Source organism: Taeniopygia guttata, chromosome 2 (genome assembly GCF_048771995.1).
Source record: "Taeniopygia guttata chromosome 2, bTaeGut7.mat, whole genome shotgun sequence".
Classification (NCBI taxonomy): Eukaryota; Metazoa; Chordata; class Aves; order Passeriformes; family Estrildidae; genus Taeniopygia; species Taeniopygia guttata.
In genome coordinates this window covers 37,653,295-37,680,293 of record NC_133026.1, presented here as the reverse complement: position 1 = coordinate 37,680,293, position 26,999 = coordinate 37,653,295, and the positions used below count along the sequence as shown (strand labels likewise).

General features: G+C 34.7%; 1 protein-coding gene across 4 annotated transcripts in view; it reads left to right on the top strand.

Moving 5' to 3' along the window:
- The window catches only part of ZNF385D (zinc finger protein 385D), a 422,931-nt gene that overhangs the window by 182,326 nt on the left and 213,606 nt on the right, over nt 1-26,999 (top strand). The gene's annotated exons all lie outside the window — the stretch shown is intronic.

The following is a 26,999-nucleotide window of genomic DNA, read 5'->3' as shown; positions in this document are numbered from 1 at the left end:
TCTGGCAGTAAATTATGTGTTTTCTCATCATGGATTTGTACAAATCATGCAGGTATTTTCAGGAAAGTGGATGTAATGTGTGAAGTATTATGGCAGTATTAGTTTTTCTTTCTAGAAATTCTGCCTGCTTGTTTTCTGGTTTTTCCTTATTTTTTAATTCAAGTGCCACATGGTCTACTGCTCCCTGGGATTCTGATACCACTTGTGTACTGCCTGGTCCTGGTTATAATCCATTCAACTCCGTTTATTTTAAAACATGCTACAATCACAGTAACAGTCTGTTTCTTAGTTATGTGTATTGCATAAATGTAAATATCACCATTTTATATGTGAAGATGCTTTATATTCTGTATGTAATAGGATTCTGGTAATGATTTGTGCCTCTGTAGAATCAATTTTTTTAAAGTAAATTAGGACCCAGCTACCTATGAAGATGTGAACTTGTGAGAGAGCTGGTTCTGGGAGACTCAACAGTCACTAACTTTGCATAGGCCACTATGGAAACATGGAAAGAAATTAAGTAATTCTATAGGAAGCCAGGTGGATTTCCAACTAAACTTGTAGATTATTTTTAGGCTTGTTTTTGTGAAATAGTTTCATTTTAACAAATTGTAATTACTGATTATGAAAGATTTCTATATTTGGCATCCCTTGACTTGGCCACTCATTATCTTTGTAAAGGCTGATATTTTCTGGTGGTGTCTCTTTGGGATAGGTTTAGAATCACACAGGGATGAAATGCATTTCCTGACATGTGGGGAAATCTGTGTGATTAAGTCCTGCATTTTATTACCTTCTTGGAGGATAAGGAGTAGAAATATGTTGTTGCACACTGTATTCCTACATGGATAAGTGTAAGAAGGAACAGAAATGAATGAAGTTCACAATCCTGTAGAGATCAGAAGCTCCAAGTTCTTGGCTTGGATTCTTCTGCAGTTCCAAAATTCTGTGATGCTGAAACCAGAAAGCCCTATTTAATAAATGTGTTTAACAAGGAAATGGCTGCTACAGATTAAAGTAGATGAAATATTACAGCAGATTGATCCATGAACCAACCCCCTCAGGCCTGGTCCTTACTCACAGCTATTCATTCTTTATGATTTCCTGCAGCACCTCATTTCTTGGCAGCCTCTTTCTCTCTGCCCAAATGAATACTTCACAGCCTTAGGTTCCATCTCCACACTTAAACAGGTCCTCACAGGATAAACTGAATCCCTGATAACTGTTTCAAATGTGGATAGGAGGCTTACAGATCATACCTTTAATACTTAGGAGAGAACTCCAGGCTTCTGAGGTCAGTTTCCTTGTCTATTCTGTCTGTGGTAACAATATATTTTTAAACCATGTAACCACTATGGCAGTGTCCTAAAAATATTCCAGCTATCATCAGACCTCTACTTCTCATTTGCCTCTTCAAAAAGTCCTTGGCATAAGCAGGAAGCATGTATGCTAACATGAAACTTCATAATTGTCCAGATGCTTCTAACATGTAGAATTTATTAAATCATCATCTCTGGGATTGATAGGGTTCTTTTTTTGTGTTAGTTACAGAGACTCTTGCAATATTAAACTGACCATTTTCATATGGAAAAGTGATCTTTATAATACAAAGCTTTAGGATTCATGCTTATAGAAGTATGAAAAAAGACACCAGTGGTGCTCATATAAATTCAGTAAAAATAATACCTTAATACATAGGCTTATATTTAGGCTTATATTAAGGCTTATATTTAAATACATAATTTTACATTTTGTTGTAGAAAATAAATTACATACTGGTTTCTGATCCTGATGAGTATTTTCTTTTGTTTTTTTTCTTTTTGAAAGTACACTGTATATATCAATAGTTGTCCTAAGTCTAGGAGTTCACAAAGGACTCTCACATTACCATCTGTGTAAGGAATATTAATGCAGTCTTTGCAATTATTAGTACTTAATGAAAGATAACATTTTTCATGGAATTGGACCACTGACAAATTTATCTGACAAAATCAACTCTCAGTTCCTGAATACATGGTTATCTCTTTATCCCTGACTTCTGTTTTTGCCATGATACTTTATTTCCATTTGAAGCCTTATAAAACAAGAAAAAAATCCCCACCCTCATTTGTCAGTTTTGAGAAGCCTGTTTTTCTTATGAATACTGCATTGAAATAGGTTTTTCTGTCTCTTTTTGAACCTGCATAGTGCTAATAGAGCTTAGCAGGTTAGGTGATGTTTTGGGCACATGTATCTATCTGTTCACTTCCAAGCAGAACACTGTGTACCTGACCTGTTATTTACATCAGAAACTGGCTGTAAGAAGGAGCTGGCAATCTGAGCTTGCCTTTAGAATTTGTGAGATTCAGTCAAACATCCATGATTGGCGAGTGACTTCCTTTTTTAAGTACTTGCTCTTTACAGGTGATACAGATTACAGATAACAATGAACTCTTAGATCATTATTTAATTATTGTTGATCTTTTTACTGATGACAGACTACACAAAAAAAGGATTTAAGGCAGGGAAGTTTAATACTACCGATAATAGCAACAATCATAATTTCAGCTAATTTAAAACAGACTCAACAGTTGTAAATAATAATTGTGATGCCACTTTTTTGTATCAAAGATGATTATAATTATTTTGCATTATATGTTCAGTTTTCAGGACTCAAGCTTAAACCAGTACTCCTAAACACTGAATGCTAGAGTTTTAAGAGCTCTAAATTAAGGTTTAAAATCAGGACTCTTCCACTTCCTGTATTTAAAATACAAGCGTAAGTGCAGCACCTTGCCATTTCTCAAGATTTTCCAAGTCCCTCTGGATGTCATTCCATCCTCCAGGTGTCCCAATGACATCACTTATATCGGTGTCATCTGGAAATTTGTTGAGGGCACACTTGATCCCTTAATCTATGTCATTATTGAAGATATTAAATAATGCTGTTCTAAATGAGGACCTGTGAGGGGAGCTCTTGTTGCTGGTGCCCACTTGGACTCTGAGCCATTGACCCCTGCCCTCAGGGTGGGATTGTGCCACCAACTCCTTGTCCATCTAGCAGTCCATTCATTGAATCCATCTCTTTTCAATTTACAGAAAAGGATGTTCTGGAGACCATGTCAAAGACTTACTTAAGCTATTGGAAGACTTTTTATTTGGGTTGTGAGAACAGTTGATGAGTTCAGCAAGGCAGAATGTGGTATTGGTTTACACTCCTAACGGTATTCTTGAAAGGCTTATTTTTATCCCTTAAGAAGTAAATGCCCACCCAAACATTGGAGTGTGAAAAGTTTTGATTTATCCAGGTGTGGCACACTCAGAAGGGTTTTAAAATATCCTATGAAATATACCTTCCTCATCATGGAATTGTTGACTGCATTCTGAAAACTATATACTGTGCAAAGCAGTGATGTATTTTATTCATTGAGAACATGGCATTAGCAAGCGTTGTTGGTGGAAAATCCCATCCCAAATATCCTCCCTTTCATAATACTATAATTGGTTATCAATGTGCCCAAATGTCGGTAAGGTTGCCCCAAATACGTAAAATATAATTATCTTCTGAATAAAATATTTAAAAAGTAAGAACCTCTTTAAGTATTTGCAATGAGAACTTCCAGGTCTGAAACAGTGCTGATTTTTTTTAAATATCATTGACTGATTCTTGTTTCACTTTTTGACTTGATCTGATTATGTGACCCTTTGTATTTAAATCATGTCGTTCAGCTGTTAGAGATTATCCTATTGCTCAATTCAAGGAAAAAGAGATAACAAAATATAAAACTTAACAATACCAAGGAGTAGTCATAATTAAAGTTATGGAACTTTAAGAAAATTCTCCCAAGAAACAGTGAGATTTATTGGTTCTTAAAATTCTTTTTCCTTTAAAATCTGTAGTCTCTTGTCTTGACTAGAAAAGCACTGCTCAAGCTTACTGTAAGGAGAGCAGTACTATTAAGTCTTCAGTTTCTCTGGAACACAAAATGAAATTTGGAGATTTCCCTTTATCCTTTTATAAATGAATGTAAAATTGATCACTTTGTCACTTCCTCTAGCATAAAAATATTATTGTAATTCATAATTAGGATCCTATTGGTAGATCTGTCATAGTCCTGTTTGTACAGTTCTTGTATCGCTGAATTTCCATTATTAAAAAAAAAAATCACATAAAATTTCCAGTCAAATATATGAAACTATGCATGTTTGTGGAAAGAAAAAAGTTTTTAATTTAGAGGCAATTTTGAATGAAAAATAGATTCTCAAAATGAAATTTCTTCATTAAGTTTAAAAAAATATAATTTTACTGGTCTCCTAGTACTTCCCTCTGTAGAAATATTCTTCATCAGAAAAAAGGCCATTTTATGTACGAGAATATTGTCTTTTCATAGGAAAAAAATACCTTGTGCTTCCATATTTTTATTTCATATTTAAAAAACAAGGTTAATATTTCTGTTATTGTTAATGGCAGGTGTATACTTGCCAATGAAATAAAACCATTCTGTTTACTCCTGTGATAACATCAAAAACCTAAATAGCATTTCCTATTTGAAGGCATATGATTTGCCCTAATTTTTTTATTCTGCTGATTAAGCAGCAGACCTACAATTATCTGACAGAAGCTGCCTTCTTGACATTTTCCAGCTTATTTTTTACTCTCAAGTAGAGCAGTGTATTTTCCATAAGATTTAGATAATCAGGTAAGCTAGTTGCATCACTGGAGTATTTTCTTTCCTTCCCTTTAACATAAGTACTGCATCTTCAGTCCCATGTTATGTTCAGTGTTAGGCAGAAATATTTGGAAAAGCTCTGCTAGGGCAAAGTAATGAGACCTTTCCAAACAGTTAATTATTTGTACAAGTGTTGAAAGGTTTGTTGCCCTTGTTGGTTAGAATTTCTGGTATTTCAGTTTTCCCTGAAAATGCCAAGTGTACTATAAAATGACTTATGGTCCTTTGTAAGGGTTAATGTTAGCTGCTAGTGAATAAACCTTTTTTTCTGAATTCTGGTGCAGGGTCTTAGAAACTGCTCTCGGTGTTCTTAAAGGACAAAAATACAGATTTACTGAACTGCCAGGTACCATAAATGCTAGCTGTATATCATTCTTAACTTAGCTCAGACCAAAGCATTTGATGTATAATATATAGTGCCATGCTATAGGTTGTGCATGCACAGAAATTGCACAGACAAGTATTTATCTCTCTTCAGCTGCCAGCCCAGATACATCACCATACATCATTATCACTTCTAGCAATGACTTTGAAACATCCTGAGCACTAGTATACCTACTGTGCACTTATATGGTAGCTACCTACCTGTGGAGAATTTCAAAGGTATAGCCACCTCATTTAAGGCTCAAAATAAGTTAATTCTTTCTTACATCACGAGAAAGCAAAGTTTTTATTGGTGGTTAACATGCACTCTCCTTTTTGCGAGAATACAAAGATGTGCTCATAGTGCACTGAGAGGAAAAGGTATCCTTTGCCTGTAATACCCTTTAGAAAACATTGTGCTAAATTAGCAGCAAAAGAGACATGTACCCAGGGCATTTAAATTCTCAGATTCTGACTATTTCATATCTTGTAACCTATGAAAGAAAAAAGCATTTTCCAAACTGTGCAATTCTTAATTTTTTGAAAGAGTGGCAGACTTTGGTACTTTGCCAGATTTTGAAAGTTATTTGGGTGCTCAAATATCCACCTTTGGGCTACGAAGAACACCCAGCTGCTTTGAAAAGTACAAAAGGAGCTGCCTTTCAATTTATACCAAACTTATCTCATTTTGTTAATTATGCAAAACATTTATCTGTATTTTGGAGCATCTATTAAAATGCATTTTTAAAATTTTGGCTTTGAATATCCTCCTATGAAACCATTGTGCTTCCTGCTAAAGTGTTTGAAAATCTGCTGCCTGTTACAGTCATTGGACTGTCAGGAAAACTGTATTCCATTTGTTGGAGACTTCAGTGTACTCTAGCATACTCCAGTTTAATGTTCTGTGCACTTGTGCTCTTTGTGCACATGGAGGTTTGAATGAATTTCATGATTCTTGAAATAATCAGTGCTAATTGTTGATACTACAGAAAAAGGGATTTTGTAGAGCAGGTAAAGCTGTCACTAGAGGTATGACCTATTCAGTGTCCATTGGTTAATTGTTCCCAGTTACTACCAGGTGCAGAGAGTTTTGGGACTCAATTTAGAGATAATTTAGTTGCTTGTCCAGTGGATACCCAAATTAAAGCATCAAACTGATTTCATTTGAATAACTGAGCAACAGTTAAATAGCAAAGGATTTGCAATGGTAACAGTTTGTCTGACAGACTGCTATAAGGTTAATTTAAACAAAATTATATGTAAAAATTTAGTAATAATAAATGCATGTATGTTAATTGTAGCTCTTCAAATATTTATGCACAGCTGTAATCTTAATTTCTATTTTTTCCATATAGAAAATCAACTTGGTTTTAATCTGTAAACATTTTAGACACCAGAAGTTTTATAATTTCTATTAAAAATGTGCTTATTTTGTCATAATGCTCCTTTTTATCCATATAAAGGATTCTAATGACTACAAGATGAGCTGAAGAAAGAATGAAAAGAGAACTTCATTGGAGTAAAATGTAGTTCCTTAAGTCTTTTCTTCATCTTTGTGTTAGTTCAGTCAAAGAATAAAGATTAGTACCAGTAAATTAGCTTTGCAATTATAGTGGGAAGTAAAAGAATAAAGATGATAAAGAAAAAAATATTTGACTTTTAAGATAGCATAGAAATTACATATATTTTATATGCCTACCTGTGAGTAAAGTAACTCTTAGAATATAATTCACTAAAATTCCAATATCTCAAGGGTTTTTTCAAACCTAGAATTGACCCTCTGAAATTCAGAAGGATGAAATCTTTTCCCTGCTATGACGGCAGATTTTCACAGCTGCATTAAATAATAGAAAGTAATTGTGTAAGCGCAGAAAAAAAAAAAAAAGAAAAAGCCAATTCTTTCAATTGTTCTTCTTAAAATTATTTTTCTGGTGTTCTAATGCTCAGACTGAAAATTTGATATAAAACCTATTCTTCATCTGTTCATGTTCCTGGGGGACAGTATGCCACATCTTTCCAAACAAAAGGGGGGGGGGGGGAAGAGAAAATCACCAGACTATACCTTATGCATAATAAGCTGAAAATTTAGCTATTTCATTTTTTTGACAATTGAAAATCCATGAAATTGCCTTAGAGACTGAGAAAACCTTGAAAATTTAGGAGAAAAACATGTTTTTGATGGAGACTTGAAATAGAATTACTAAAAATTGGGAGCAAAAAATTTCTGGAGCAATTTTCAAAGGTAATATTTTTTTCTTAGTTTCTCTTCCCATAAATCTATTTCAGATCCAAGGAGGACGGGAAAAATGAATATAAGTTTTGAAAAAGGAAGCTGAGCAGCTCTATCTTTTCATTTAAACAATTTGAAATCCAAGGTGTGCAAATACAAAGATCAGCAAGGATCAGATGTCAATTCAAACGGGCATTGGGAACTCACACTTAAAAAATGAAAACAGTTCATCAGCTCTTGTGTGGAGATCTCTGCTCTTGGTTGGCTATTGTTTTACAAATTTGATTGATTGAAATCAGTTTATTAAAATAAATAATTTTAATTATAAATCCAAATATGAATTAGCTAAGGTTTTTGTAGAAGACACTGTCCTTGGAAAAGGGATATGTTTTCTGTATTATTTAGCAGATATAAATGACAGAAATTAAAGCCCAGCTGGAGGATATCCATGCATCCCTTTTTGAAAGTAAAATTCCATGTTTTGCGTGGATATCCCTGGTCTTTCTCCTAATGAATACTTAAGCAGTATAAAAGGGGAAGTAAAACTAAGATGTTTAAGTGAAAGACCATAAGTGAAATATTAGTCACAATTACCTACTTTGAAAATAATTTTGATGGTTTTACTTGTTTTCAATAAGTACAGCAGAGTAAACTCGTAAAAACCAATCTAGTACCAACAATATCCAGCTGATGTCAGAATGCTTAGTAATGCTGCAAAGCAGCTGTAATGCAAGGAAATAAATCAGGCATAGGATGGGAAGATTTATTTACTTTTCTGGGAGTATTCTTGCTTGTGGGGTGTATGTGTGACCTTAATGTTATTTTGGAAGAGCTACCTTGTGCTTCAGTGAATCCTAATGCTTAGAGATAGAAAGTGTACTTTTCAGTCTGTGAGAATTTCAGGACAGATGGATGAACAGAGATCATCACTTACTTGCATTCTTTGAATACCATCTGGTTAGCACATACTAGTAGGACAGAAGTAGCATATGTTGTTTGGCTGGCCCTGTGTCTTGTCAGGAAACACAGGATAGTCCAGTGTTTCAGAAACAGTGAAGATCTTCACAGGTGTAAGAAATTCTCACTGGTGGAGGCAGATATAGGGATATTAAACAGCAGTACTGAAATCCCAAGCAGATGTTGATCTTTGAAGCCCATATATATGGGACACGCAGAGCACCACTCCTGAATTCATCTTGCTAACACTGAGTGCATCCAGATTATTGTTGAACTAACTGAAGGTCAATTATTTTTCTGAACGGTGTTTGAAAATGGGAAGAAGACTTTGTATGAATTGGTAGAAGAAAAACTAGAATGTGTAAGGAAAGTTTTGTTCTGGATTACTGCGGCTCTCCACATGAGAGAGTCTGGTTTCCATCCAAACTAGAGCTGAAAATAAAAACAAAGACATGTCCCTGTGGGAAAGAGCCAGATGCATTTGGTGCTCCTACTGTCTTGTTTGTTCCTGCTTTTTCCTCATCCTCCTTAACCTTTTTCTAAGGGTCAAATCAGCATAGATATGTTGCAGCCCAGCAGCACAGACATAGCTCTCTCCCCTTGCCCAAAGGTGCAAAGGGGAGTGAAATTGCCTTCTCTATCACTCACTGCTAAATTCATGCCCAAAGGTGAACAAGTCAGAGCAAGGGTGTAGAACAAGTATACACGTCTTAAGAGCCTCTCTAACCAGAGAGAGACTGACATCAACCTTTGCTAGGCAGACTGGATTACAAAGGAAAATGTGTGAGGTCAGCTCAAGCCAGCTATTTCATAAGCGTGAGATTTGATTAAGGCCAGGCTATGACCCGGCAAGATGGGGCCGGAGATGGTCTGGACAGTTTTGCCATTAATTTAAGTGGGAGCACAGTCTTCTGCCAGCCTATAATCTTTATCAATTTTAGTTTGTGATTTCATTACTAAAGCAAGCTGTTTGCTGAAGATCAGAGGCAGAATTTTTACCGATTATTATAGAGCTAGTACTTTATCTTGGCTTCTAGTATAAATATAAGCTTGTTTATTAGCTGTCAAGAAGCTGTGCACTCAAGTATATAAATAGTATTAGGAAAAAATGCATTTAACTTTTAAAAGTCTAAGTTTGCTTCCTATGTAAAAATAAATTTGCTTTCAAAATTGTTTGAATTCAGCAGATTAATCTGTTTCATTTTTGTCAGGCTTTCACTTTACTACTTTTTTAACAAGATAAAATATCCATTGAAAGTACAATCATAATGAAATGGCACAATATAAATAGATGATTTTCATCATAATGCACTGTTTTTAGAAATGTTCATAATTTAAACAATTATGTTTCTTGACTTCTTGCCAATAAAGTTTAGTCAGCTAGGGGCTGTGAATTTTAATGAGAAAGCTGAATGGTCTTTTGCAGATAAAATCTTTTGGCAGGAACACAGTCACAAGAAAAGGTATAATCTTTAATTTTCCTGTTATTTCTCCAAGTATTATAGAAAAAATAAGAGAAAAAAATTAAGTGGCAGGAGAAACAAAACAGCTGTGCAGAAAGTGCTTTATTGCTTTTACTTAGGTGGAACATAATTTAAAAAATCTTTGCTTAGTACCCCTTGAAATCAGCATGATAGGTTTGAAAGATGAAAGAGATGTTAAACATACCCATGAGAAAACTAAAATGAGAAGCAAACCTTAGCCAATAACTGTTACGCTGTGATTATTCAGTCAGTTCTAATGAACAACTTCAGAAAAAATTTGAATCCAAAATCATAAAGAAAAAAATAAATAGGAGTGACATAAGATACTTCAGATGGTAAACTGTGGTCCATGCATCTAACTTTCAATGGACACACCAGAATCCCCTGGGGATTAGAGTTAGATTAGCTAAATGCCTAACAGCTGTCTCACAGTCATGAGACTAGATAAAGCAACCAAGCTGTAAATCTGTGCAAACTGCATGAAAGGCTACATAATGCAAATTGATTAGTTTAGGACTTGCATTAATGTGGTTGAATAAAAATAACCCACCAACAAATCCTCTCCTAATTTTAACAGCTACTGAAGAGAAAAATGTAACAGACGGATCATTATGAGGTGTGAGTCTACAATGAATTTACATTGTGATCAAAGAAAAAAACAGAATGACTTATACCCATGAAGAAAGAGTTCTAATCTCTGTGCAGAAAGGCAAATATTTGAGGTTTTAACTTGGATTAATAGGTGGCTTTCATAGAATGCCAATGCTCTTTGCATTTTTTAAAATGAAAACTACGAACACCTATTGATTTGCATTCAAGGGTGAAATACGTGATGTGGTACACTTCTCAGTAGATAGATTATGCATTATTGAAATGTAACCTACAGTGACTATTAGTTAGTAACTGATTCCTTTTCTATAGTTTTATATAGCTATAGATTATAGCATTTGAAAGTAAAAATGGTAGGAATATTGACTTAATTTTTTAAACCTAAAGAATCTGTTACGTAATTTTTCTTGTCTACTCAAAATTGTATATATTTTATTCAGTTGAATTTTTTTCACAGAAGAATAAATGCCATTTAACAAATGCTATATTTGTAAGATATTTGAGAGCTGTAAAATTTTATGTCTTAAATAGTCAAGAGATAATAACCATTAGATTATTAAAATGCAGCGAGATCAGTGACCTATATTTTCTCTTTGAATGCTCTCCCTTCATATCATCTTACTCTTTATGTATAGACTACTACATTAATATAGATTTTTCAGTTACATATGCGGAACGAAAGAGGAGTTTCATCAGATTATTGGGCTCTTGGTTTCAGTGAGACTAAAAGCAATGTTCTTGTATGAAGCACTGAGTTCTCAAAGCTTTGGGAGCCAAGTAGGGTGCCTCTGTGATGTTTTTGAATGCCGATAGATGGACAGTTGTTCTACGTATTTTTAGGGTCAAACAGAAGCCCTAGAGCCATAGTTTGCATAGAAGTGAAGCCCAAGGTAATAAGTGAGATGTACTGAATCAGATGCTAATGGGGCAACATAGCTTCTGGCTAGGTAGATAATGCAGAATAAATTCATTTACAGGGTTTCTCTACACTGTCCCCTAAGTGCCCACAGCCAGAGCATGTAGTTACCTCTCTCCCCTACATGTGCCAAGAATTCACCATCTAAGAGTTTCTCTGCTTCTACCCCTGAGAGACATGAGAGTATAATATCCCTAATGCCTTTTTAATACAGGGTATATTGCAAGAAAGCACCTATAATTCCACTTCTAAAACCATTCTGCTATGCATATGATAATTAAATGCTCATTTGACTCAAATCAGATTTCCCTCACTGATAACTGTAATCACTACAGTCAGTGGTAGTCTCTGTGTTCCAGCAGCACTGTATAAATACAATATTTCAGTTTGTCCTGTGTGAAGAAAGAAGTACAAAAATTGTATTTTGACTTTCAGGTTTTTTTTTAGTGCTTCTGTGATATAGGAAGAAGTTGGTAATTTTGAATTATAACTCACAAATGAAAAAGATTTGCATCCTTAGTAATCTTCATTATAGACCATTTACATGACTATACATCAAATCTTATTCTAACCTGTTGGTTTATTATTTGTGTACTGTACTGCTTCTGAGGAAACAAATGTAGTCTTCTGCCCCTTAGAGGAGTGCTTAAGTCATCAGATTACAAATGGGTATTTGAGTTCCTGTTTGCTGTATTTTAGGGAGTAACTAAAGCAATTCAAGAATTCAGTACAAATTAATGAAGATAGTTAATTGAGGTAAAACTGAATTTTGGCACAAAGTTCATAGAGCTTGGCATTCATTGCAAAAAAAACCAAACCACACAACCCTCCCCCACTAAACCCCCCAAAAATGTCCCTAAATCATAAAACCAAGGAGCCTGAAAGAAGGAAAAAAACAAAGTAATAGAAAATATATGAAGATAAAATGTGTTTTCTTCTGAAGCATAGATTGTGCATTTATTACTTCAGCACATACAACAAATAATGTTAAAGGCATAAAGCACTGTAGCCTTTTGCAATTTTACATTATTCGACTCACTGATTTCCTGTAACGTGAATTACACAGGTAGATATATCTCATAGAGTATTCTTTCCCTGTCTTTCTATGAGCCAGTGGTTTTATTTTCTGGTCACAGAAGCTTGCAGTATGTCATCACTGCTTTTTTCCTGGCTGAGCCTTTCAGTCAAGATAGAGGATAGTAATAGGGAGCTACAGGAAACATAATCCTGTTGCAGCTCTCCATGTCCTGAGTCCATAAAGCATGAAGCATTCAGGCCATGTTACAAAGAAATTGAAAATGGACTTACAGGAAGTTATTTCCTTAATACAAGGTCTCTTTATACCAGTCCTTGTTTCAAGGGCATGTTGATGGAGTCCCAGCAGCAGACTGAGATTTCTAAGTGATGGGTGGTATCTCACCCCTAGCAAAGGAAACTAAAGAAAAAAATGGAAAATTCTCATGCTACCTCCAAGTGTTTCACAGGTGAGTGAATGCATTTGTGCTCTTAATAAATCTCTTGCTGTACTGAAGTTTAATATGACTTGGTATTGGGAAACCAATCAAGGTGGGAAGACAGGAGCAAAATACCAACATATATATTCACCCCTTTTTAAATGAAAAAAGTTTCTTATTTGATTAATGCAATACTATACAAAAAAGGGTGCTTTAATGATAAGCATTGTCCTGCAGTGAAAAAAATGTGCTAAATGGCAGTGAAAAAGTAGAGATTGACCTCTGCTGACAGTAAGGAAAGACATTTACAAGGAAAGTATGGTGCTTCCTTACTGGAGGACATGTGTTTGAAGCAATTCCTTCCTTTCTGTTCTTCCTTTCTTTTTATTCTTTGTACAGTCTGTGCCTATCTTATACCTTCTTGTTATTTTCACAGCATTTGGGATATTTTACATACGTCATATATAAATTTGTTACTCTCTCTGTGTGGTTCTAAAACCAGTTTTAGCCACGTGTCAAGCTTTCATCCTTTCAGTAATCCATACTTGACCATTTGTGATTTGTGGTTGGAGGGCTTAAGTATCATCCTGTGCTTTTGTTTTCTAAGTTTTTGCCTTGTGCTTTTTGTCTGGAGAAATGTTGCTACATTTTAACCTCCTGAGCCTTATTTTTGATATGCAGGATAAAAACAATTGTGTCCCTCCAGTAAGCTCCTGGTAAAATTTCTTTTTCTCCCGAGTCTTGCAGAAGGTTCCTTGTGCTTATTGTTCTAAAGAAAGGTAGAAAACAACTTACACTCCTTACAAAGTTTCTGAAGACCTTCACTTTTCTGCTTGATTGTGCATCACTCAGATGGTAACTTGGAGCCCTCTGTTAAAACTATTTTGAAATCTGACTTTGTGCGGGAAGGGATTATTCAGCCATTATATTGTTCCTGTTGCTATGTGGCTTTGGATCTGCCATTGCAGCAGAGTTTGGGAGAATGGTGCAACAAATTCCAGTTCTCATAGCTGCCTCCTATCAATGATATTGGAGTGCTGACTTCAAAGGCTGATGAGGGACTTACTGGACATAACCTGCTGAGCACAAGCCAAAAAGGAGTTTTAGAGAAAGAGAGCAACATAAAAAGGCTTCCTGCTGTTTTCTTGATACACTTATTCTGTATGTGTTGACATTATGTTCCCTTCTCACTTAGCAAATAACTTAATTGTTTGAAACAATCCAACAAAACAAGTCAAAACTGAGGTGACATTACTATGCAATGAATGATGGAATTCTTGAATTTATGATTCTTGAGGTTTTAGACAGATTAACCCTACCTGTATGTTGCTTTACTTGCCTGTATTTACTTTTTTCTCTTTTACAGATATTGCATCATGCCAATATGGCATGATTGATTTCTTTTTTCCCAGAATTTTTCTTCATAGTAGCCAAAAAACAGACTATAAGATTAAAGGAAGTTGTGTCCTCAAGCTTCTCATTTCCTTGTGCAAAAAGTATCACTTTAGCATTGAGGTTCTCTTGTAGGAGAGGATTCCCTGGAGAGACAACCTGGTTGTGACAGGTTAGCATTAATTTTCACGACTTAATGACTTAAGTTATATGGGAGCCTTACAATGAATTTTAATTAAGATCTGTTCCAGTCTTTTATATTTACAATCATAGAGCATGTGGGTTAGAAGGGACCGTTGAAATTCATCAAATCCAGCCTGCAGTTATGAGTATCAAAATCCGGTAGTTCTGAGCAGAGGTTATCCTCAAGTAAAGGACTGTTTAAAATTGAGGATACATATAAGTGATTTGCTCTCTAGTGACTTAACTCCTCTGTGGTTCTGAGCAGTCAGACGTTCACCAAATTGGCTTATTTCAGTCACTGTCTTTGCTGGGGTGTGACATTGTGTATGTAGGGAGAACAATAAACATCATAAAATAAAATGGAAATCAAAATGTAGCCGTGATGCAGTAAAGCAGGTTAACAGAAGTATTTCATAGCGAGCTTATCAGGAGCTAAGTGTAGCCAAAGATTGCAGCTTTACTGTCTCTGTAATTAAAGCCAAGAACACTCATGTAAATTAAACACAGTATTTTGAATTGATACTATTCTAAGAATGGAAGTGTGTTGTGCATTCTGGGATGGGCAGGAACAGAGCAAATCCAGGCCAAAACTGGAAGATATGTCTCCCTCTTCACTAAATAATTCAGTTTATCAATTTGTAATAAACTTTTCTGAGATGCTAATCATACCCTAAATGACACTATGTAGATTTTTTTTTTCATTAAGTGCAAATGGTAAAATACAAGGTTCATAAATTTTCCAAATTCCCAGAAAGTCTAGCCTGACTAACAGCTAAGTTTTTTGGAGGGAATCGTTTGTATTGAAACTAAAATGTTGAAAAGTTTTGTTTGGAACATATGGATTTTGTATGGCATTGAGTATAGTGATTAATAATGCTGTTTATATCTGATACTGTTGAAAAGGAAAAAAAAAAGTGCTAATAAACACCCGTATCCTAAAAAGGCTTTGAACTCTCAGCCTGCAATGTGTGTGGCTGGTATTTTGTTTATTAGGCTATACAATTAAGCACATAAACAAGGGTGAAGATTTTTGAATGTTAATTTTGCCACTGGAGGGAGCCCATATTCCATAGATGCTGTAAAAAAGAAAAAAGGATTATAGTTTTAAAAGAAAAACCAAAATATTTCTACAATATAATATATTTTTTCTGTTGTTGACTTTGCATGTATGCAGAATTTCTGCTATACTTACTACAGTGTTCATTTTTATTACTTCCATGTAACATAAAAAATAAAACTCAAAAGTCAGAAAAGCAGTTGCCTGCTTTGACTAACTTTTTCCAAAAAAGTGATTTCTTGGAAGAAAACTAATAGCTGCCTTAGCTATAACACTGGAGTAAGGAAGTGCACAACCAGACCACAAGATCAGTGTAGCTCCAGAGCTGGGAGTGCCTTCAACTTGTTTTACAAGTCTTTGACTATCATTAAGTTTCATTTTTCATAAAAGCAATTATCTTCTAATCTAACTGGACATACTAGTATGATTTTTATCTTTTGAGACCTCTGACTTTTTAAATATGATCTTGAATTAATCTGTTCTAAAGCATGGTTCAAATGTCTAGGAAAGTTATCAACGTAGTGCTGTTTGTCATCATCTTATAATAACCAGTTGACAGGCAAGAAGCTATTAAAGCTTTCCTCTCCCTTGAGGGTTGTTTGATTTGTCATTCTGCATTTTTTCCAGGCTGTGTACTCAAACCAATTTGTGATAACATGAACAGAAAGTGAAATTCAGTAAAGAGTTCATGCTGACATTGTTATTCCATGCGAGAGGCCCAGCAGGGAGAGATAGTGCTGTAATTCAGACAACATGATGAAATGAGATCTTGTATTGCAAATACTTTAGTGGATGAAGAAACATAAACAGTTCCTCTTTTTAAAACAAACATTTCCTCTTTTTATTTAAATTAGATGAAGATATGTGGCATACTGAATTTGCATCTGCTATTTTTGTTTAACATTTTTAAAGAAAATTCAACTGAACTGAGGCTTAGGGAGACGGTTGAATTACAACATTTTCTCTCAACACATATTTTAAGAATTCAGATTTTCTTTGCCAGGTAGTTTTTTATTTCAAATATTTGAAGTAGGTTGGAAGAAAAGCATGCAACGGCCTATATTTATCACAGGAGACACTTAAAAAGTAAATTACATAAGCCTAAAAGAGTTTTATGTTTCCATAATTAAATTGATATTGATTTGTTTAATATTTTAAAGAATCATTTTTGAGAACATGGAACAGGTCAGAATGTCCTTGCTTTTAGCAGTGAGATCATAAACACTAGCAAGAGTCTATAGTTAATTTCCTACCTATTTTGCAGTGTCTTAGTTAACCAATTTTTATTACTTCCATGTAACAAAAAAAATTTTCAATTAATTATGTAGCATTTCTAATCTTGATATTTGAAATGGAATATCCCTTCTTGATTGTTCTTATTTTTCTTTATTATTATTAACTTGTCCTTTTTGTATGTAAATGCAATGTGGTCTTGTTAAAATTAGGGTCTGTGGCTTTGCATGTGCATATTCCACATTGACAAATGACTTTAGCTTGAGTATTGTACTTTTCTGAATGTGCTTCTAGGAAACCTGTATTACCTTGAAAGAAAATATAGCAAAGCAAATGCAATAAAATGAAAGCATTAAAATGTATCAAAGAGATTAAAGATGAATTATTATCTTGTCAAACCCCATCCAATTGAGATCATAGATATGTTTTAGATCCTATCATTCTGTAGTGTCAAATCTGAGATTTTTCTTGAAAAGTTTGTTCTGGCAAGTCATAAGCAAATAATTTCATTCATTCTTGATAGTTTGTTCCAAAAACATGCACTGGGATGAGCTGCAAATTTTAATGAAGAAAATTGGCAAAATAGGAGACAAAGAAAAATAAACTGTATCTTAATTAAAACCAAATTAAGTTAGCATAGGTATTGACATGGAGAATTTCTGAATGTTTCATTGTATTCAAGGTAAACAATGGCTTTAGACTGTTCCTTTTCTGTTTGCACAGTTTGAAGTTTGCTGCTTAGACTGTGCTCTTAAACACAAAGGAATTCCATTTTCAAATAGCTTTCCGACCACTTCTTTCTATCGGGATATTCATCCTCAGAAGAGCTCTTCAATCAAATTTAAAGTGAAGTAAATGGAGTGTTTGGCTTCTGTAGAGTTCTTTTGATGTAGGCATTTCAAGCAGTTCAACCAAAGAGGTTTTTTTTTTGTTGTTGTTTCATTAAGACCAGGTAGAGAAACTGAGCTGAAGATAGCCCAAATCAAAAATAGTATTTCCAGAACCCTGATTCAGCTTAATGCATCGGCCTGCATGTGTTGGTCACCAACTTGGCATCCTAATATATTGTGGAAAATCACAAGATAAACTTGCTTAAGGCTGCTGGGTCTTCATAGCTCTAAAATATAATTTCTTTTATTAAAGTAAATCATGTTACTCTATCTCAGTAGTGCTTTTGGTCTTCTTTCCTTAGTGGATGTATGGAAAATCAGTACTGGCAGTGTCTTCTCTTTCGTTTATATCCTTGCTACACAAGTATTTTATCATAACATCAGTTCCAAATTGATAAAGGAGATGAGATCTGAAAAAGCAGACGGTGTACAAGGAATGGTAATTTTTCAAACAGGAGATACAGGAAAGGCCTTTGTGACCTTGACCCCAAACTAGATATTGCAGATGTTCCTGATTGAGCTAATGACTGTTTTTCTCCACCAGAAATTTGATGCAAATTTTTTTTCTTTATTTTCTAGAAAAACTCAGTGTAGAGCAAGGAAAAGGATTACCCATGCCAATTCAAAAGAAAGCTCACATCAAATCTCTATTTCTAATGCATGCAGTGTTAAAAAAATTAAATTCTTTCTCAACTCCTCATGTGGTGCCAAATTGAGCTTTCATCTTCTGAGGAGAAAAAGGAGAAAAGCTGAAAGAAAGAAAAAAAAAACCAAAGCAAAACGGATTTAGTAAACTTTTTATTGCAGAAGAACAGGAAAGGGGAGTACTGTATTAGGGGGGAGTATTAGGAATATATATCCTAAATACCATGATCTCACAGTAAATTCATGTTAATTAATTGCGTCACTTGAACAGAAATATTCTGTCCAGGCTTATGTCCTATCCCCCAAAAAATCTGCTTCCATATTTTTCTTTACAGTTGATACATCCTTGAAAAATTGTGATTGAATTGCAGAAGACTGAGAATTTTTATCAGATTTTTATCTACCAACTTTTAGTGCTTTCTTCTAGACCCAGACATTTTTTGCTAGTCCCAAAGATTATTTGAAGATAAAGAAAAGATATCCATCCCCTGTTCTCATAATAGTTCTGTGGAATTTTTTTTCTGTTGTTTCTACTTTGCATGTATAGTTATAGCATTCAAAACCCAAAAATTCCAAACATTTATAATTTGAAATATGGGGTGTATAGTTTTTTGTGGTTCCGAATGTTGTTGAATAGATTAGCTTTTTAAAGAAAATTATAAAGGCACCCAGATTTTCTTTCTAAAACTAAGCAACTATGTATGTTTCATAACAATCCTTTCATTTACTCTTCAGCACTTCAGGTTAAATGAGGTTGAGCTTGGCTGCACAAGAGAAGAGGGAGGAATCCATTTTCAAAATTCCCCCACTATTTTTGCTGAAGGGAATTTATAAACCCTATGCACCTGCTAGGTCTAAGTGTCATTGCCAAGGTATGTTTCATTCTTTTTCTCAGAAGATGTGCCTGGCACAAGATAACTAGTGGACTTAAAAGCTTTTGATGCCTTGTGAATTGCAACGCTTTCATGTGACATAAAATTCAGATTTTAGCCCAGTATATTTTTGAGATCTTTTTTAAACACTTGGAAGAGCTAGTTACAGAAAAAGTATAAATTAATTATCCTAATTTAAGCATAATATGTATTTTCTAAAAAATTTGCTTAGGCCCTATACTGAGGGATGTGGTGCGGCAAGCAGATCTCAAAGAGAAATTTGAAATAAAGGAAAATGCAGTGGTTTGTTTGGGATTACATCTAAATGGTCTGAGATTATTTCATAGACTATGTAAGTGGCAGGAAATTTTCTTGAAATCATGATGAAAAGATTCTTTGGTTTTCTTGCTGGATATATCAGTGAATATAGCAGGCAGGCTGTGAGGCAAATCATAGCCTCTGTGTCTGAGTTTTTAAAAAAAAAATCTGTCTTCATGGATGAAGCTAAGTTAGCATTTGGCTAACTTTCTAAAAATAGAAAACATTATAATAAATTATTTATAATTATATAAATATAATTATAAATAAATTATGTAAAAATGTGGTTGCTTAATCTAGTGTTGAGAATGTGTTGATATGTTTTTTAAATTTCATGAGGGGTAAAAAGTAAACAAATTAAAAGTTATGTACCAGAAGAGCAAAATGGAAACAAATTGTGCAGATCCCTGCAGGACATATTTCAATGACTAATACCAAACTATTTTAATAGAGTTTGAACCCTTTGGAGAACCAACTGTTATTTACAAGATGACCCTATTAAGTGATAAGAAATAGCTGACTGTTTATTATCTAAATGATTAAAAAAAACAAAGTCGATGTTGCTTAGAGGTTTGGAAAGCTTTATATGAGCTTTGTGACAATGAAGTAAGTATTGCATTAAGGAAATTATTATGGTTTTCTATTCTGAAGAAAGAAAACAAATTGCAGTGTGAAATTAAGGTATTAGATATCTAACTTCATGGAAATAAGCCTGCTTCAAAAGAAGCAGTAAGATAATAGAAACTTTTAAGCACATGGATTTTTAAAAGGACTGAGGTATAAATGACAGCTATATGGCTTGCTTGTTAGCAGACTAACAGAACCTTTCCCCTCCTTTACAAATTATCTGCTTCTTCATTTCTTTGGCACTGCAATGCAGATACTTTTTCATAATAGCAAAACAGAGCAGAGCAAATATGTTTCCATAGGTCTTCACAAAGGCCACTACAGAGATACCAAAGCAGAAGGGACTTGTCACTGAACAAGCCCTGCCTCTCCATAGCTGGGGCCACCATCTCATCCTGTCACCCACAGAGTGGAGTTTTGCATCTTGCTGTAATCTATGCCCTTCACAGAAATGATGTAGAAGGATAGAGGCAGAAGTCAGTCTGGCCTTCTGTCCACAGACTCATTCAAAATATAATTTTTCCCTCAACAGCACTCAGCAAGGTTTTTGGAATAATTAATTAGAGAGTTGCAATATGCTTTGTGGCTAGAAAATGTTGGTATTGCTAAATTACAGCACATGATTTAACTATGTGGCTATCCTAAAGCATTTATCATATTATATCCTGATAATAATAATAATAATAATAATTTGGGTTTATGAAATTATTAAGATATCTACTTATTTTGGAAACTTAATTTAGATTACAGCACTTGATAATCTGGGTCCCACCAGAACAAGAACATTACACAGAGTGTAGCAAATAGTATGAGAGAGAACTCTGCTATGGACAGAAATGGTTTGACCTTTTGCTTATCTACTTCAGCTCAGCACTGTGTACTAACATCAGGTTTTGTGCAGTCCCATCACCACGGGTGAATTTAACAGATCTTTTGTAGTTTAAGGGTTTATAAATTTTCCATTCCATCTGGGCAAGAGATGTGATGAATATGAGCACCAGAGCAAGGGAGGCAGTAGGGCGAAATACTGAGAGAGTATGTTATGAAATAGGGATGTGAGATTGCCTGATTTTGCAGAAATGCAGTTTGTTGTTGAAATAATGTGTTCGCTTTGCATAAAACCAGAGAAGAGAGGGTAAGTGCAGAAAGGTAAAGAAAGCCCACAGAGTTTCTATGTGGAAAAAAAAAAAAGGTACTTTTTGTTTGGCTTTCCCCCCTCTAGTGTTAATTTAAAAGAACTGAAGCAGGTAATGGTGAAATGTAAAAATGGTCAATTTATAGCAACATCAAAGAAAGCTTCACCAAAATAGAAACAATATTAAAGCAGACACATTGGAGCTTTTTTTTCACTGCAAACAGTTCAAACTGACTTACTGTAAAGAATCATGTGACTTATTCTGATGGAAGCACCAATATGTTTTTTCTGTGGTTTCATGGTATTTTCAGGGTGTCCACATGATTGAACTTTGGTGGCTTTCCTCAGAATAAGGTCCTTTTCTTAAAATTCCCCATTACTCCTTCAACCCTTTGCTATTAAAAACACAAAGTAGGAAGTTGGAGCCTTCACAGCCAGCAGTATAGTAACTGTGAGGTCCTTTGGGACCCACTGTGGACCGGAGTTCATAATTCCCAGTGCTCCTCTGACCTTAGACTTTGGTCCTGGGGTAGTTTAATCAAGGGTAACAACAAGAAATCTTCAAGAAAAGTCCTACTGTGTCATAGCCATGACTCTGGACATGTCAGGAGAATACATTTGCTGATGCATTTGCTCTACCCAAGTAGCAGCACAATGAAGAAACATTAAAATGTGAGGATTAAGAATGAAACCACAAAATACATATTTTTTTTTAAATGTGCAAGAAATGCATCTGCATTAAATCAGAGGATTTAAAAGTAATTCAATATCTTTTCCCACAGCCCAGCCTTTTTGTTATGTCATTAAGCAGTAAGTAATGGGATTTTTTGCAGGAAAGATGTCTTTTATTTTCAAATCAGTGACAAATATCTAACCATATGGATTAGGAAGTCATCCTTATCTACTTACAGTCTAATCTGCTGATGGCGCATAATGTGTTCTGTTGGCATTTCTTTAATATTGTAGGAGATGAAGAGCTCATCTGTCACTTCCAGATTACCTTCAATAAGGTTTTCAGAATGAGCTTTTAATGAGGCTAATTTTTATTTTAAAATTGTGTACAATTTCCTGACATGGGTGATGAAAGTCAAATGAAGAAAACCGCAAATGCAACTATTGTAACAAGGGTGTATTTGCTATCTATTAATTCTGTATTATTCTTCATGCCTAGCCCTTAGTCCTCATGTATCAGAAAAATCTGGGTCTGGAATTCCTGCAGATCTACCAAAGCATGCACATCCAAATAATGAAGAATTATTTATAATTAATCCAAATAAAAAAATGTACACAGATATTTATATTCATGTATTTGAAAACTATGAATGCTTAAATGACTTTAAAGTATAACTTCTTGGCAATAAATACTGTTAATATTTTCCTAATTTTTGGTCTTGTACAATTTTTTTCAATTATTTTAAAATGGTTAATATATCACATGTTATGTGATGTCCCTTGCTGTTCCTGCTGCTGTTGGTTTTTCACTGACTTGTGCATCTTAAATTTTTGAATCTTACCACTGCCATACAGGCTTTGTTAATAGAGTGAATCAATAACACAATATATTTGGGGGGTTAATCCTTTATTATGGCTTTGAACAGTATGAAAATAGACTAGATAAAGGAGCTGAGGAGGAGAAGGTTGTGTTCCTCTTTGTAATTGTTCTCAGTCATCCTCTTTGTAGTGAAGTATAGTAAGATTGTCAAATCCTGTTTTACCTGATGATTTCCATGAAGATGAGGATTAAAGGCTGAGCATGAAAAGGAATGGTTTACTAAGTTTTGTAATTTTTAGTACTTTGTGGGATTGGCACAAAGTTACATATATAAAACAAAATATGAAAAATAGATCAGTTTTTCTTACATAAAGATGGACTTATTAAAACAGTGCTGCATTACTGTAATGTCTACAGAAGTATTTTTAAATGAGAAAGTAAAATCAGAGATCTCTATCTATAACCAATGATTCCTATATAAAGACTATATAACATTAACTAATTTCTGTAATGCTGTTGTGACTAACTAGTCAAGATTCTTGAGTATTAAATAAGAATAAAAAACAGGCCCCTTTGTACTATGTTAATCCATGCTTTTCATTGTAAAACTGCTATATTACCTGTGAAGGCAGCAGCAGCTGCAAAGGTAGCATAAAGCTAGCAATATATACACAAAGAAAGCAATAAATGGATCCCTTGTGTTTTCTCATGAGAATACATTCTGTCACTGGGATAACTCTGATAACTCTAGGTTCAGTCAGTAATAATTTATGAAAATTAACTATTCTGTGTCAAAAGGATTATATTCATTTAAGTGATACATCTTGGCAGGCAGCAAAATGTGGGAGCTCTTTTTATTGTATCTGTGATGCATTTTTTTAATCAGCTAAGGAGCAAATTATCCCATCAGATGACTGTCTTGTTAGTGTCACTTTGCATGAGCCAAATGAGAACATTTTGACATGTTTTAAAACTGATATATTTGTATGTAAAAGGAAAGAAAGTGGAAAAAAAATCTCCCAGAAAGAATGAAAAGTTGACACCCCAGTTTTCAGAGTTTTTACTATATGCAGTTGGGAGTGATGGTAAAAATGACTGCACAGAGGCTGATTAGTTTCTTGCTTAGTTTTTACTTAAAGGGAGGCAAAAAAAAGCTAGAGCTTTTTGACATTGTGAGATTAGTTTTTGTCCTGTGTTTTGAAGAGTATGATGGTTACCTTGCTATCTGCAGTATAATGTTATTTATTATGTAATTATATTTACTTTCTTCCAAGCAGACAAATAATAAATAAACAAATCAAGGTAGTAGCTAATTGGAAATATCCAATCTACATATCACTGAAGAGTTCTCTCATGGTTTTTTATGCTGGAAAGAAAGAAAGAGGCTCAGACTTACTTATATCAATAATACCTGCATCCTAGCCATATCACTTTAACTTCTCTCATTTGTTTGTTTGCACTCATTAAAATAAATAAGTCTTGGCAGAATACAAAAGTTTGCTAAGAGTTGGATTAATTATTTACAATAAGCACATCTGTGAACAGCTATATAGCTATGATAGCCAGATATGGAACCTGTATGGTCTTACTGGAAGCTACTTTCTAGTATTATGTGTGTTTTACTACCTCTTATGTGTGTGTTTGATGCAATGGAAGAACCTCAGGAATTAAGGTCACTTCAGACAGTGTCAGAAGTCTCCCTCCAGGCTGGCCTGCAGGACTGAGAGTGCAGATTTAGAATGGACATGAGGTTCCCTAGCTTAATCCCTTGTGTTCAGACTTAATATAATGTTTCAGGAGCTCACTATGCTGGTATTAAGTATCTATGGCTGGGCAGATTCCAAAGTAGTACTTTGCCATGCTTCAGTACTTAATTGCCATAATCATTAGAAAGATATTCCTGGTATAAACCCTACATCTCTTTGTCAGATGTAAATGATGATTCTTGTCCTGCTTCTCTAGACTGATATGTGGAAATGACTCTGGCATGAAGAAAGACCTCATGACATTTCTCTTAAGATTTTAATGTTTTATGGTCATGTCTTTCCAAAATCATTTGAGTGTTTGGAAATTCTAAAAATCCTAATTCCTTGAAATTTTCTCAGGAGATCTATTTTAGATCCCCTTTTTAGATAAAGAAGTCCATCAGTAACCAAAAAAGCTGACGGATTTCATGCCAGTTGTCATGAATTCCATGCCCATTAATAAATCCAAAAATCAGGTTTGCCGTTTTTGGAGCAGTGTTGCATTACCAATTTACATTCATACACTGCTCACTGTGAAACTGCAGTAACTACTAATTTTCTTGCCATTTGGTGCTTGTGCATTTGTCTTCTCCAGATTAACTGCTGTCCTCAGACGCACTTTTGCTGAATGGTTTGTTGATTTCAGGGCGTGTCTTCAGCTTGATAAAACCATTTGGAATTTTGATCTTATTTTCCCTTTACCCATTCTACAGGAGAAGTTGCAGTTTCTCCTGTTTTAGAGCTGCTGGCATTGTGAATGTATCTTTTTTCTTGTTCCCCTGGTGAGGTTTCCCAGTGAGAGCTGTTTCGAGGCACCTTTTTTATAAGACTGCTGAACACTGGTAATTAGCCTTTTGGTGTAATTTCATTTTTCAGCTTTTGCCATTAGCTCATGTAAGTGTCCTCTATACTTAATTTCCTTAGCTTGAAATTGCTTCTGGTGGAGGATACTGAAACCTTGCTGAAGTTTCTGACCAAATGTCACAGTACTCATTCAGCTGTTAGCTCTTAGATGCAGAGAAGGTTGTTATTCCAAATTTATGCTGATAAAAGTCAGTCAGTACCACTGTTTCTGCTTCCCTACATATCACATGTAATCTTTAGCAAATCCTTCTGATGCAGTTGTCAGGGCAGTGGAAGAGGTATTTTCACTGAATTAACATCTTGCAGATCAAAGCTTTAATATTAGCAAAGGTTCTCTATAATGGGCTGCAAACACTTTATACCATTAGTAGGACATCTTGAGCTCCCTCAGGATTTGCCTCTGGGTTATGAATCACATCTCACTTTCGGACAGAGTTTTTTCTTTGGTGCTCAGGGTGAGGGTTAACATGCTCATGTCCTGCAATTTACTTTTGGCATTGGTATGACAGTTTATTGCAGAACTCTAATTGATTCATTATAAACCCAGAGAACTAACTTTAAGAGCACTCTATACACAGCTTTTATTATTTTTGTTTTCTGAGGAATGAGCAATGACAGTTAGTCAGCAATTTAGGGAAAGTTGTTGACTTGAACCATTACAGTAGTTTAATCGTGATGGCATCCAAAAAACATTTGCTTAATTTTTGAAGTGTAACCAGTGTTCCTTTTCATGGCACAATAAAGGGACCAGAATTATGATATCTCAAGTTGCATGTACTGGCAGTCAAAAGGCAGGAAAAAATAATGTTGACATATGCCAGACTGCATTAATTGGGAATTTTATTTAATTAACTTTGTAGAAAAACAAAAAGTTTGAGTGCTGTCTTAGAAAATGTGTCAGAAGATTGTTGGTAATCACAGGGGAGTAAGTTAAAGATTTACTTACTTTATTTTCTGTAGGTTACTTTAACCAGGGAAGTGCAATAAAAGATATGTTTGCTCAATATTGAAATAAATATATTTATTGGTTTTGGTCTGTTGTGTAATAAGTTCTTCAACTTTTACAATATTGAGGTATACATGTTACATACAGGGTAAATATTAGGGCTGGAGTTTTTTGCTTGTTTTGCCTTTTTTTTTTAACTTCTCTCTTGGCCTGTAAATATATTTTCCCCAATATTTACCAGTTGAAGGAAAAGCTGTGGTGCTGTAGTTTTTCACTGACATTGCACCAAAATGGTTTCAGCAGCTTTCTTGATTCCCTGCCAGCTGAAGGAAGGCAGCTGCCAGTGCCAGTTCCCCTCCCCTCCAGCTGCCTCTAGAGCTGGGCTGGGTTTAGCAGAGGTGTGGTACCATGGATGAGAGAGGCAACTGATGGGGATGGCTTTGCAAATGCCTTCTGTGGTTTTGGAAAGCTGCACAAGAACATTTCGTTCCAAGACTAGCTTTTGCACACCTGGAAAAATTCTGACTAAATGTTCAACCATTTCTTGTTCGATGTTATATTTGTTCATTTGTTATGAATCTCATTACAGAGCTGGGTGTGACATTCAGAATGCAGGAGGGAATGTAATATTAATTAACAGTGGAAATGGCTCTTCTGCAAGCTAACTTGGAGCTTTCTAAATGTGCATTTTCTGTAAACAACCTTAAGGACAATCAGATCTCCAGCTGGAAGGATTGTTGGCCTGGTGTGGTTATGTGTTCTTTAGCAGAGAATACATATTTCGTTCTTGAGCATTTTTAATTTCAATGACAAGTTCTAGTAAAATGAAATGTAGGATTTTGCTTTAATTGTGGGTAGAAATGGGGATATGGGATCAG